This window comes from Calidris pugnax, unplaced genomic scaffold (genome assembly GCF_001431845.1).
Source record: "Calidris pugnax isolate Ruff unplaced genomic scaffold, ASM143184v1 scaffold157, whole genome shotgun sequence".
Lineage (NCBI taxonomy): Eukaryota > Metazoa > Chordata > Aves > Charadriiformes > Scolopacidae > Calidris > Calidris pugnax.
In genome coordinates this window covers 3,307,410-3,321,283 of record NW_015090992.1, presented here as the reverse complement: position 1 = coordinate 3,321,283, position 13,874 = coordinate 3,307,410, and positions in this window count along the sequence as shown.

The window sequence follows — 13,874 nt, the reverse complement described above, 5'->3', positions numbered from 1 at the left end:
AATTAGCTTAGAAACTATTTAGCAGGTCACATAATATAACATTTGCACAGGTTCAGAACTCGTCATATCAATTGTTCCTATAATTGTAAAAGAAAAATTTTAAATTATAAATGCAATCCTAAACATACGAAACATTAGCAGTTATTAACTTTAAACCTCTACACATTCAGCTCCTATCAACTGTTATCTTATTTAAAAATAATTCTCGGCCATTTCACAGATTCTCTGTTTATTCCAGGATTTTAATATACATTCATTTACAAGTATAAACCATTAACTCTGTGTTTTTTTATACCCATTGTTCAAGTTACCTAATGCATTCAAAATTATTTCACTTTTCCTTCTCCTTTTAAGGTTACTTCATTCCTAGTGAAAAAATGCTGGTTCGGTCACCCTGGAGACTGAATCCCTCTAACCGTTTTTTCTTATGAGTGATAACAGAGGGAGGGATCAATATGTCTCAGCTTTGATTAGAATTTAAAAGAACTCCTATTTTGATGGAGACTGTCACAAGGTCTCTGATCCTCTGAAGAGTCTTGGGTTGAGTGTCAAGTGAGGTGGATCAAGTGATTATAAAACCAGATCAGTAGAAGAGCTGCAGAAATGAGGTGAGCTTTTGTGGAAGGCACTAGGTTGAGGGATGAAACAAAGGTCTGTGGACTCTAATCTCTTCTGTCAGCAATCTGTGCATTATTCAGGGAAAACAGGGAAGAAAAGTGAGTGTTCTACACACTCTTAAGTGATAGAAGTTACATGAGAGTCAAGACTTCATCAACCCAAGCCAATCTGACAACCCACAGAACTTCCCACTCTGTAAAGCCTAGCCATCAAGAAAGGTCCCGTGCTCAAAGGAACAAACAGTCATTCCCAGATACCTTGACATTCATGCATTGCTCAGCTCAGATGCAAACTCATCCATCCCCTTCCTACATCCCTCACTCAATAAAGCAGTACTGTGTTGCAGGGATCCTTCTCCAACCCCATGGTGAAGAAAGCTACCAGCAGCCTAGCACAATCCTGCGCTTGATGCAAAGAGATGAACTTCTTGTGTGCTGCACAAATCCTGTCTCTTGCTTTTCCCTGCTTTCTCAGGCTTTCCTCTCTAGGCTTTCTGTGAAAAATTCATACTTATCACAAATGGTCAGCTGAGTTGGTAGCCCAGCTACCTGCCCGGTGACAACAGTAATTGGCTAGAGGAGCCCCTCATCTCTGTGCACAAAGAAACCAAGCTCAGCCTGCCACCAGGGCAAGGTGTTATCTGCTCCAAAGACCTGGTCAGGTGCTTTTACCCAACAGCTGCCAACACTGTTTCCTTTGGCTGGTTGGCTAGAGGAGACCAGTTTAGCCCACATTAGTCCCAGCTCTGCCATTATCTTCTAGATTTGCCACCTGAACTGCTGAGTTGCTGTCATTACAATGCTTACTGTTAATCAGTATATTTCCCTCAGACCTGTCCTTCTTTCCTTGTGGGACAGGGAAATTTCTCAGATCACTGCATGCTGTGCAGTCCTGTTGCAACAAGTGTGAGTGGCCAAATTGCCTGAATTTTCTTATGCACCAGCCCACTAGTTATCTTTAGAATTGAGAATTAAATTTATACTTAAGAAAGAAACTCAGCATACACAGATGGGGATCAGCATCAGTCCAGCAAAAAAATTTGAAGATATCTCTTGGAATTTTAAATTCCATATCTCGAAACCAGAATTTTCATTAATTTGAGCCCAGTCAGAGCTACTTTAGCAGTGACATTATGTCTGAAAAAGGATACTTTACTTCTGAACTAGCTGCAGTTCTCCTAGTAGAATATGCAGACGGATGTTGAAAGGGAAACAATTATGCTTCAGGAAGAAAACAGCAAAATCAATCCTTCTTTCAATGTTAGTTAAATTGAGAGGATTGATTTTGAATGTAAAGCTTGGTAAGAGTCTGTTTGTTTATTTTTCCTTCACAAAATATGTTATATGAGGCTACCTAATTTGAGCTGCAGTCACCTGAATTACAGCAGAAACACAAAAGCATACTTGCCATCCTGCACAAAAAAACAAGCTAATTTGAAGTAATATAATTCAGCAAGAATGTTAAATTCTGCAACAACTTTCTGTCTTCAGTTTGCCTTGTATTAAAATTTCATGGCAGAACTTTTAGAAATGCTTCCTACTGACATTTATTTACTGAACTCTTGTTCTAAAATTTTTATATCTCTAATTTACAAAAGTTATTTACTTACATAATTATGAAGCAACCTATATGTTCTGACCACATACAGGACCTTGTACATGGCCTTGTTTAACTTCATGAGGTTTGCATGGACCCACCTCTCAAGCCTGTCCAGGTCCTTCTGGATGGCATCCCTTCCCTCCAGCATGTCAATTGCACTCCACAGTTTGGTGCCATCAGCAAATTTGATGAGGGTGCACTCAATCCCACTGTCCATGTTGCCAACAAAGATGTTAAGCAGCCCTTGTCCCAGTACTGAACCCTGAGGAATGCCACTCATCCAGAGGAACCCACTGACCACCATGTCATTCTTTACGTTCAATGTAGCAGCCATAAAAAAAACAATAGGGTTACTTTCAGAAGATAAGCATGTCCTACTTGTTAAGTATGCAGACTAAGACACAAGAACTAAGGTTCTGTTGCTTGCTCTGTTACATGTATCTTTTTTTTTCCCCTGGTAAATCACATACACCAGATTATCAAAGTCTGAGGTTTTTTAACCTTCAGTAAAATCACTGGAAATCGTTACATCTTAAGCAGTTCTGGATCTGGGCCAATAAATCTATTATTTCAGCCCCCCATGTATGGACTGAGGATAATAGAACAGAAGATTCAGCATTCCCACATTAGGCACTCATGGCTGACCAGGTTTGTACAAGCATTATTTATTGAGAACAACAAGTCAAGTCTTTCTCCATTGCTTCTTATAAATTTCACCCCAGTTTCTCCCTTTCATCTTAAAATTATTCTTCCCAACCTCAAGCCATTCATCCAGTCATAAAGAATGGAGAGGAACTTTAAACAAAAGTGGTCATACCTGGATATAATAAGCAGAAAAAAGTTTTTATAAGTCAAACAGCAGCTGTTTGGGCAGAAGTAACAGAAGAAATACATGTAAAGCACATTGAGGACAGCTATTCCTCCTATTTGAAGTCTTGGTCAACAGAAAAAGGAGACTAAGTTGGTGAAAACTTAAACAACTGAAGACATAAGTAATCTGAGATTGAATGTATGGTAGCCTTAATGTTTTTATTACATGCCAAGTGAATGTGGTGCATCAGAAGACCAGAGGATCAGTGAAACAGATAGAAATGAGCTGAGCTATTTAAATAACTGAATTTCACTGAATTTCACTGAATTTCTAGAGTTGGAAGGGACCATAGAGATCATCTAGTCCAACTCCCCTGCTGAAGCAGGATTGCCTAGAGCTAGAGCATGTTACTCAGGACTGCATCCAGGCGGGTTTTGAAAATCTCCAAAGAAGGGGACTCCACAACCTCCCTGGGCAGCCTGTTCCAGGGTTCCGTCACCTTCACCGTGAAGAAGTTTCTCCTCATATTTGAGTGGAACCTCTTATGTTCCAACTTGTGCCCGTTGCCCCTCGTCCTCTCGGTGGGAACCACTGAAAAGAGTCTGGCTCCCTCCTCCTTCAACCCTCCCTTGAGATACTTGTAGGCGTTGATAAGGTCTCCCCTCAGCCTTCTCTTCTCCAGACTAAAGAGTCCCAGCTCTCTCAGTCTCTCCTCATAAGGGAGATGCTCCAATCCTTGAATCATCTTTGTAGCCCTACGCTGGACTCTTTCTAGTAGTTCCCTGTCCCTCTTGAACTGGGGAGCCCAGAACTGGCCCTTCTTTTTCTTATTTCAGTTGCGCGTGACAGAATACCAAGTGACACTGAATTTTTTGCAAGCATGTGGCATTCAACACTTCAATGAGCTTTACTGCAGCTAATCCTTTAAGTTTAACTTCTTCAGTGCAACATTCATGTCTTATGTGATGCTGAATGAAAAGCACTCTATGGATACAATATATTACTTATAGTGTTACTTCACCCTGTATGGGTGTGATGCTGCATGACAGCAGAAATTCCCAGTGAACGTCCCACAGCCTAAAAACTCTTAATAACTTCTGAAAATGGAGAAGATAGAAAAAGGAAATGTTCTTCTTCAGTTCCTGTTTTTGTCAAGTGTTTCCTTCCACTGATATATAGAGTGAATCTCAACATTTGGGCATAGCTGAACTTTTCTGGCTGATTAGAGAGAGTTGGCCACTTGTGACTATCATATAGAAAACAGCCTACAATCTAATGAGTTTTGGAAGACTGAGTATTTTGTCTATATCTAAACAAAGATCATGTACACTCACACAAGTATGCTAAAGCTCTCTTTTACTCCGTTTTGAATCATGGTGGTATGTACTGAGATGTTTCTGAGACATTTGTGTCGCTTTTCCTATACTTCACTCAGTCCTACTCTGGACTTCTGTATTTCAGTCTGTTCTTACAAGGCAACTCTTCAAAATGAAATGCGTGTTAGTGCCCCAGCCATCTCCTTTTCCTTGAGGTCATTTCTGAAATGGACAACTATAAAGAATTGCCATCAAATTGTGCAGATGAGTAAGGTTGCATTTTACTGGAGCTGTAGAGATCAAAAGATGTCAGGCTAAGTGTGCTACAGTCAGGGAAAAAGAGAGAGTTTATGGTCTCGGGAAAAAGGGCCAGGCCACTCAGGAAGATTACAAAGGTGTTGTAAGGTTATGTAGAGAAAAGATTGGAAACCCAGCTAGAACTTAATCTCACCTTGGATGTTAAAACCACCAAAACAATTTCTATAAATATATTAGTAACAAGAGGAGGACTCAGGAGAACCTCCATCCTCCATTGAATGTGGGAGGTAACCTGGTGGCAAAGGATGAGGAGAAGGTTGAGGTACTTAATCCCTTCTTTGCCTCAGTCTTTAGTAGTTGACTTGGTTGTTCCCTGAGTACCCTGACTCCTGAGCTAGCAGATAGGGACGGGGAGAGAATGAAGCCCCCAAAATCCAAAGGGATGTGGTGGATCTGCTCCAACACTTGCATATAAACAAGTCTATGGGGCCAGATGGGAGGCACCCGAGGGTACTGAGGGAGCTGGTGGAAGTGCTCACTGAGCCGCTCTCCATCATTTACCAGCAGTCCTGGCAAACTGAGGAGGTCCCAGCTGACTGGCGTCTAGCAAATGTTACACCCATCCACAAGAAGGGCCAGCAGGATGACCCAGGGAACTAGAGGCCTGTCAGTCTGACCTCAGTGCCTGGGAAGGTCATGGAACAGATCATCCTGAGTGCCATTATATGGCGCATGAAGGACACGCAGGCCACCAGGCTCAGCCAGCGCAGGTTCATGAAAGGCAGGTCCTGCTGGTCCCAGTCTCCTACTATGACAAAGTGATGAGGGAAAGGCTGTGCATGTTGTTTACCTGGACTTTAGTAAGCCTTTGATACAGTGTCTGATGGTATCCTCCTGGAGAAATTGCTGCCAGTAGCTTGTATGGGAGTACTCTCTACTGGCTTAAAAACTGGACGGAGGACCAGGCCAGAGAGAGTGGTGGTGAACTGAGTTAAATCCGGTTGGCGGCCGGTCATGAGTGGTGTCCCCCAGGGCTCAGTACTGGGGCCGGTTCTCTTTAACATCTGTATCAATGATCTGGATGAGGGGATCGAGTGCACCCTTAGAAGTTCGCAGACGACACCAAGTTACAGAATCACAGAATCAAACAGAATCTTCATGTTTGGAAGGGACCTTTGAGATCGTCGAGTCCAACCATACACATGCATGCACACACATAAAAGGTCCAAACAAACAAACAAACAAACCACCAATGAAACTGAAAAAAACACCAAAACACACAAAACAAAACATCCAACCCAACAATCTTGGGCACTAGAGCATGCCCTGAAGTGTTACGTCTCTACGTTCTTAAATACCTCCAGGGTTGGTGACAGCAAGTTTCTTCATGTTTGGAAGGGACCTTTGAGATCGTCGAGTCCAACCATACACATGCATGCACACACATAAAAGGTCCAAACAAACAAACAAACAAACCACCAATGAAACTGAAAAAAACACCAAAACACACAAAACAAAACATCCAACCCAACAATCTTGGGCACTAGAGCATGCCCTGAAGTGTTACGTCTCTACGTTCTTAAATACCTCCAGGGTTGGTGACAGCAAGTTTGGTGGGAGTGTTGACCTGCTGGAGGGTAGAAAGACTTTGCAGAGGAATCTGGACAGGCTGGATCAATGGGCTCAGGCCAATGGGATGAGGTTCAACAGGGCCAAGTGCCAGATCCTGCACTTGGGTCACAAGAACCTCATGCAGCGCTACAGCTTTCGCAAAGAGCGGCTGGAAAGCTGCCTGGCAGAAAAGGACCTGGGGGTGCTGGTCGACTGTCGGCTGAACATGAGCCAGCAGTGTGTTCAGGTGGCAAGAAGGCCACCAGCATCCTGGCCTGTATCAGGAACAGCATGGTCACTAGGACTTCGGAGGTGACTGTTCCCCTATATTCGGCATTGTTGAGGCCCCACCTCAAGTAATGGGGTAGTAATTTGGTGTAGTTTTGGGTCCCTTACCAGAAACAAGACTTTGAGATGCTGGAGTGGGAACAGAGAAGGGCAACGAAGCTGGGGAGGGGTCTGGAGAATAAGTCTTATGAGTAGAGGCTGAGGGAGCTGGGGGTGTTCAGTCTGGAGAAGAGGAGGCTGAGGGGAGACCTTATGGCTTTCTACAGATACCTGAGATGAGGTTGTAGAGAGCCGGGGTCGATCTCTCCCAAGTCATAGGAGATAGGACAGGAGGAAATGGCCTCAAGTTGCACCAGGGGAGGTTCAGGTTGGATATTAGGGAAATTTTTTACACTGAAAGGGTTATTAAGCATAGGAACGGGCTGCCCAGGGAAGCGGCTGAGGCATAGATCAAAAGATGTCAGGCTAAGTGTGCTACAGTCAGGGAAAAAGAGAGAGTTTATGGTCTCGGGAAAAAGGGCCAGGCCACTCAGGAAGATTACAAAGGTGTTGTAAGGTTATGTAGAGAAAAGATTGGAAACCCAGCTAGAACTTAATCTCACCTTGGATGTTAAAACCACCAAAACAATTTCTATAAATATATTAGTAACAAGAGGAGGACTCAGGAGAACCTCCATCCTCCATTGAATGTGGGAGGTAACCTGGTGGCAAAGGATGAGGAGAAGGTTGAGGTACTTAATCCCTTCTTTGCCTCAGTCTTTAGTAGTTGACTTGGTTGTTCCCTGAGTACCCTGACTCCTGAGCTAGCAGATAGGGACGGGGAGAGAATGAAGCCCCCAAAATCCAAAGGGATGTGGTGGATCTGCTCCAACACTTGCATATAAACAAGTCTATGGGGCCAGATGGGAGGCACCCGAGGGTACTGAGGGAGCTGGTGGAAGTGCTCACTGAGCCGCTCTCCATCATTTACCAGCAGTCCTGGCAAACTGAGGAGGTCCCAGCTGACTGGCGTCTAGCAAATGTTACACCCATCCACAAGAAGGGCCAGCAGGATGACCCAGGGAACTAGAGGCCTGTCAGTCTGACCTCAGTGCCTGGGAAGGTCATGGAACAGATCATCCTGAGTGCCATTATATGGCGCATGAAGGACACGCAGGCCACCAGGCTCAGCCAGCGCAGGTTCATGAAAGGCAGGTCCTGCTGGTCCCAGTCTCCTACTATGACAAAGTGATGAGGGAAAGGCTGTGCATGTTGTTTACCTGGACTTTAGTAAGCCTTTGATACAGTGTCTGATGGTATCCTCCTGGAGAAATTGCTGCCAGTAGCTTGTATGGGAGTACTCTCTACTGGCTTAAAAACTGGACGGAGGACCAGGCCAGAGAGAGTGGTGGTGAACTGAGTTAAATCCGGTTGGCGGCCGGTCATGAGTGGTGTCCCACAGGGCTCAGTACTGGGGCCGGTTCTCTTTAACATCTGTATCAATGATCTGGATGAGGGGATCGAGTGCACCCTTAGAAGTTCGCAGACGACACCAAGTTACAGAATCACAGAATCAAACAGAATCTTCATGTTTGGAAGGGACCTTTGAGATCGTCGAGTCCAACCATACACATGCATGCACACACATAAAAGGTCCAAACAAACAAACAAACAAACCACCAATGAAACTGAAAAAAACACCAAAACACACAAAACAAAACATCCAACCCAACAATCTTGGGCACTAGAGCATGCCCTGAAGTGTTACGTCTCTACGTTCTTAAATACCTCCAGGGTTGGTGACAGCAAGTTTGGTGGGAGTGTTGACCTGCTGGAGGGTAGAAAGACTTTGCAGAGGAATCTGGACAGGCTGGATCAATGGGCTCAGGCCAATGGGATGAGGTTCAACAGGGCCAAGTGCCAGATCCTGCACTTGGGTCACAAGAACCTCATGCAGCGCTACAGCTTTCGCAAAGAGCGGCTGGAAAGCTGCCTGGCAGAAAAGGACCTGGGGGTGCTGGTCGACTGTCGGCTGAACATGAGCCAGCAGTGTGTTCAGGTGGCAAGAAGGCCACCAGCATCCTGGCCTGTATCAGGAACAGCATGGTCACTAGGACTTCGGAGGTGACTGTTCCCCTATATTCGGCATTGTTGAGGCCCCACCTCAAGTAATGGGGTAGTAATTTGGTGTAGTTTTGGGTCCCTTACCAGAAACAAGACTTTGAGATGCTGGAGTGGGAACAGAGAAGGGCAACGAAGCTGGGGAGGGGTCTGGAGAATAAGTCTTATGAGTAGAGGCTGAGGGAGCTGGGGGTGTTCAGTCTGGAGAAGAGGAGGCTGAGGGGAGACCTTATGGCTTTCTACAGATACCTGAGATGAGGTTGTAGAGAGCCGGGGTCGATCTCTCCCAAGTCATAGGAGATAGGACAGGAGGAAATGGCCTCAAGTTGCACCAGGGGAGGTTCAGGTTGGATATTAGGGAAATTTTTTACACTGAAAGGGTTATTAAGCATAGGAACGGGCTGCCCAGGGAAGCGGCTGAGGCATCATCCCTGGAGCTATTTAAAAGATGGGTTGACATAGTGCTTAGTGACATGGTTTAGTGATTTTTTTTTTCAGAGGTAGGTTGATGGTTGGATGAGATAATCTTAAAGGTCCCTTCCAACCTAGACAATTCTATGATTCTCTGATTCTAAACCCAACACCAGGGACCTTGTCTCCACTCACCACAAAACTTAAGGACAGCCACAACTCTCCTCACTTTGCGTGTTTGAGAAAGTGAAGCACACCCCCTCACACTCTTTCTCTTTTCCTAATGCTATCAGAGACATCTGTCATTGGTCAGTCATCCTTGCTTTAAATTTCTTTAGATGGGATTATTATAGTCTTCCTGTGAATACAGCCCCCATATGATGAAACGAAGAATTGCTAAATTTGAAAAGGATTTTCGAGTCAGCAGGGGCACCCCCAATTAGATAAGGTTGCCCATGGCTGTGTCGAGTCTCACCTTGAATATCTCCAGGGATGGGGCAACTTGTTGCAGTGCTCCACCGCCCTCATAGTAAAGAGCTTTTTCCTAATCTCCAATCTAAATCTGCCCTTTCCCAATTTAAAGCCATTGCCCTTCATCTTGTCACTGCAGGCCTTTGTAAACAGGCTCTCCCCAGCCTTCCTGTAGGCCCCCTTCAGGTAATGGAGGGCTGCTATTAGGCGTCCCCGGAGCCTCCTCTTCTCCAGGCTGAATAGCCCCAGCTCCCTCAGCCTGTCATCATAGCAGAGGTCCTCCAACCCCCTGATCATCCTTGTGGCCCTCCTCTGGACCTGCTCCATCAAGTCCATGTCTTTCCTATATTGAGGGCTCCAGACCTGCACACAAGACTCCAGGTGAGGTCTCACCAGAGCAAAGTGGAAGAATCACCTCTCTGGAACTGCGAGCAACACTTCTTTTGATACATCCCAGGATGTGATTGACCTTCTGGGCTGCAACTGCACACTGCCTGCTCATGTCCAGCTTCTCATCCACCAGCATCCCCAAGTCCCTTTCCTCAGGGATGCTTTCTAATACCTCATCCCCTAGTCTGTGCTGATGGTGAGGATTGTTCTGGCCCAGGTGCAGAACCCTGCACTTGCTTTTGTTGAACCTCATGACGATCACCTGAGCCCATCTCTCCAGCCTGTTCAGGTCCCTCTGAATGACATCTGCTCCCTCTGGTGTATCGACAGCACCATATAGCTTGGTGTTGTCTGCAAACTTGCTGATGGTGCTCTCAATCCCTCTGTCTATGTCATTGATAAAAATGTTCAACAGTATCAGTCCCAGCACAGACCCTTGAGGGATGCCACTTGTCACTGCTCTCCATCTGGACTTGAAGCCATTGAGTACCACCCTCTGGATGCGACCATCCAGCCAGTTCCTTATCCACTGAACAGTCCACCCATCAAATCCGTACCCCTCCAATTTGGGAAGCAGGATGTTGTGAGGGTCTGTGTGAAAGGCCTATGATGCAAATGGAAGATTAAAGGTCTATATTGTATCTCAAAAATTCATCAATTTAAGCATCTAAGTCAAATGATGAATTTTTCATGATATGTTAATTTTTTATGCAGAAGCAATGTTTGACATATTTATCCATGATTTTATTCCTTTTAGCCTATGCTAATACCAATGTGAAGGCTAGAAAACAGCCCATGTGTTTATTCTGAGTGAAGAGTTCACTTCTTCAGGGCTTATCCTTCTGTTTTTACCTGTCAAAACACTGCTAATTTGTTCAATCTACCGACTTAGAAGTATGAAACTGCAGGAAAAAGCCAGAAATTCCATACAGACATAGTTTTTAAACTGTCTTTTTGTTTGGTTGGTTTGTTTTTTGTCCTCATCACATCCATAAACTGTAATTTTAAAAGTTTTCAGAAAAAAAAAAAGGGGCAGTACAATTTGGCTAAAAGAACTCTTGATAAGGAATTCTATGAGGAATAAAATTGTTTTCCCATGAATGATCACAGCTCAGCCAAACCTGAAAAGCACTGAGTGTTTTTCAGGTTTGGCAATGAGGGAGCAAGTATTTTCAGTCTAAGTGGGAGGTAATGTCCATACTTAATGTAATTGTCATTTGGAATTATATAATACATTTCTGAAAGTGAAGTCTCCAAAGCAGACGGAAAAGCTTTTAGTCTGAAGGAAGGAGACAGGCAGCTTTCACTAGAGAATACACTGGGAAAATTAACATTTTAGGAGGAGAAACACAAAGCCACTTGGGTGGAAGAGACTACAAACAAAATAAATGAATAATTTTTTAAATAAATAAAGCCACTTTTGGAAACAGCTGGTCTGAATCAGACTGTGGTTGTTTTCAGAAATTCTTGGTGAAATCAACAAAACCTTTCTCCTCATACTTGTCTTAGAGATGGATTACACAGAAAGGTACACTAGAGGCTGATTTGACATCAGATGCAACTTGGTGTGGGGAGTCCTTCTCTGGAAAGAGCTATGCTGAGACCCTGTATGAGGTCCCACAGGCACACAGGGCATTGCTTTTTTCCTGTGTGTGCAAGGATTTCACCCAGTTGGGTTTTCACACATAACAAAGAAAAATATACTTTTAAAATTTTCACTCTGCCTAGCCTGCTCTTCAAATAAAACAAATAAATAAGATCATAGTAGATTTTATGTAGAGTGTATTGTTTGAATGTGACTCTAACGGATAACATTTCACATTTAATAAGAACAGGCTAATGCAAGGCCTTCATGATTCTGCTGAGCTTTGCAGACTAGCTGGAATAATGTTTCACTGAGCATCAAATTTATCTAGTTCATCTGCCCTCTTATTGATTATCTTTTCTTTTCCTCTTGCATCAGATGTTCCTTCTGCTGCTGCTGTAAGTTGCCTTGTAAATATAAATGCAGGAAGAAATATCTTGCTCCTAGGGGAAAAAGAGATTTGACTTCCACTGAGGAGGTTAAACAGTTACATGTTAGTCTTTCAGGGTGCAAAATTTTCAGGAAAAATAAAGGCAGTTTCCTCAGTCCTAAAAGAACATACAGGATATTATTACACTTTCTAATAACAAGTGATAGGCTTATTAGAAAATCAGGAGGCTTTTCCAAGCTCACTGGGGAAGGCTGTATGAGAGATGAGATCATTTTAAGAGAAAGGTATATACTCCTGTTAGAAGATCAGACTTACTACTCACTTTCCTGTGATTTCTTAGATGAGTATCATGTAGTCCAGAGAATTTACTGCTGTAATCTAAATTGCTTTATTAGAGAATCTACTCTTTTAACACGACTATAGCCAAGCTATTTAGTTCCTCTACTACACCTTACCTCTTCTATAGCTGTTGCTCACCAGAGGCTCAGCAGTACTCACTGATATCATAAATGTGATATGGGACAATAATTTCTTGGGTTTGTTTTTTTTTTTTTGCATTGCAATGCTCAGTGATCCAGAACATCTAAAGTGCAAAGAAAATGTAGGAAATGTTGGAGTTTTAGTTTTATTTTCATTTACTTTTTGTTATATTTCAATACGTTTATATACAGAAATGCATATGTAATACCACTGTCTTGTCATACAGATATCCCTGAAAGTAATTGCACCAAAGGATTACAATATTTTAATAAGCATAGCTATAACCATAATAATACTATATAAATATAATCCCACAATATACCAAACACACAACTATTTTATAATAAAAAGCATCCTCCATAATTTTACGGTCTTCTCTTTTCTTATGATTTAGGCTGCTATTTTCTTTTCTTATATTCATAGAAGGCAAGGTGTTATACTTTTTTCTAAAAGATGTTAAAAAATCTGTGCTCACATGGTATTTAGATAGACTCTGTCCTACCTGAACCTGTGACGTGGTTATTTTTTTTTTTTTATATGTGCAACTTCAGAAAAATGTATATAACTAACTTCAACTATAACTAAAAAACAATAGATGCTGTTCTAATGCTAGTGTGAATTTGATTTCTAGATTGTGTTTGGTTTTGGCTTTTTTTTTCTCTAGAAGTAGGATGTGTTAAATTTCCGTGTGTTAAAAACAGCCAATGTTTTCTCTCTCTGTCAAACAAAAACCTGGATGTCATTTAAGTTGACATAATACCTCCTTTTCATCAAAATACAACTAAGAATATCTACATGTTACCAAGCAATCTGCTGGTGACCACCTTTATTTTCAAAAAGTAGCTTGATGGACAAATGACATAGTTTTTCATAAATATTTTTCTATGATTTTTTAAAATATTTTACACCATTTTAGAACTGAAACTTTATCTCTGCATGTGGAAATATTATAATAATTTTGGAATATCAATGGTAGATTTAAATGTATGAATTTTATAAAAATAATTGTTTCATTATTTGATATTATTTGTAACATGCATCAGGTATAGAGAATTTGGAAGATGGGAGAACTTTTAAATTTTTCACAGCATAACTTCTTGTGAGAAATCATTTGCAAAATACTGTGTTTTCAAAGTAGCTCAAATTTACTACCCAAACCAAAAAATCATATACATGTCAGTTATTTGTTAGTTTAATAGACTGCACCTTGCTCACTTCTAGCATACCAAAAAGACTTCTAGTAATTTTCACATTAGACTCCTTATTTCTTTTAAACTACAGCCCACTTTTTATAAAAGCACAGTCTTCTGAGAAAATTTCAAGTAATCGAATGACCAGCATCATTCCCTATTGTCATTATGTTATTGATATTAATTATTATTAAGTATCACCAGCATTAAAAGTACTTCCTATTCTAACTGTATGTGAGGGATGCTGTTTCCTACCTTTTTGTCTATTAAGAGTTATCTATTACAAATCATTTTACTAGATACATTCATGTAGGCATATAATTATTCTGTTTCTTATATCTGGAGATGAAAAATA